This window comes from Oncorhynchus nerka, unplaced genomic scaffold, assembly GCF_034236695.1.
Source record: "Oncorhynchus nerka isolate Pitt River unplaced genomic scaffold, Oner_Uvic_2.0 unplaced_scaffold_11956, whole genome shotgun sequence".
NCBI lineage: Eukaryota > Metazoa > Chordata > Actinopteri > Salmoniformes > Salmonidae > Oncorhynchus > Oncorhynchus nerka.
This window is the reverse complement of record NW_027029399.1, coordinates 1-746: the sequence shown is the minus strand read 5'-3', so window position 1 is coordinate 746 and position 746 is coordinate 1. Positions and strand designations below refer to the sequence as shown.

Sequence of the window (746 nt, the reverse complement as noted above, 5' to 3'; positions counted from 1 at the left end):
TTTACTGAGAGCAGAAAACAAGCGTGATGAAACTATTCCTACAACGTCTGGAACGCTACTACAAAACACCAGATAAAAAGTGGTGTCTTTCGGTTGGCTGTGTGCACGAATGTGATTTCAGCATTTTGGTACATCGCCTACTTGTGTGTAACCAGACGGACATTTAGACAAGAAATTCAATGTATATAGAATTTATGCCGTGTTGCATGATGAGAAAACAGTCGGTCCGTGATATAATATAGTAAAACAAAATGTATTGCTTTTTCTTCACCTTGTCCGCAATTGTATTCGTAAACATCATTAAACCTGGTTCAATATGATGTGGTATATCAGTAGTAGAAGTGGAAACCGTGAGTCAAACACCTTTGTCCTGGAAGGAGTGCTCCTCTACCAAGGGGTACAACTCATACTTACCTGGCAAGGGAGACACCGTGATCAAGAAGGCGGTTCACCCAGGGCGAGGCTCAGCCATTGCACTCCGGCTGTGCTGACCCCTGCGAATTTCTCAAATGTGGAAATCTCGATTGCATAATTTATGGTAGTGGGGACTGCGTTCGCGCTCTCCCTGATCTTGATGTTAAAAATAATGTAGGAATGTGTCAAACTCGGAGTTCTATTGAGTTTCGTGTTGAGAAGGACATGTGTCAACATTTATATGTTCTTATCAGATGAATAATGGAGTCTGTTTATAAGTTTAAGTTCAACCGTTACCATGCCACAGACATTTCCCTGGTCAACCATGACAA

General features: G+C 41.8%; 1 non-coding gene across 1 annotated transcript; it reads left to right on the top strand.

The window, feature by feature from the left end:
• The first annotated feature begins 406 nt into the window (after positions 1 to 406).
• On the top strand, positions 407 to 568 carry LOC135565875 (U1 spliceosomal RNA). The gene has a single exon (XR_010461867.1). It is a non-coding gene; the product is annotated as a U1 spliceosomal RNA (small nuclear RNA).
• The last annotated feature ends 178 nt before the right edge of the window (positions 569 to 746 follow it).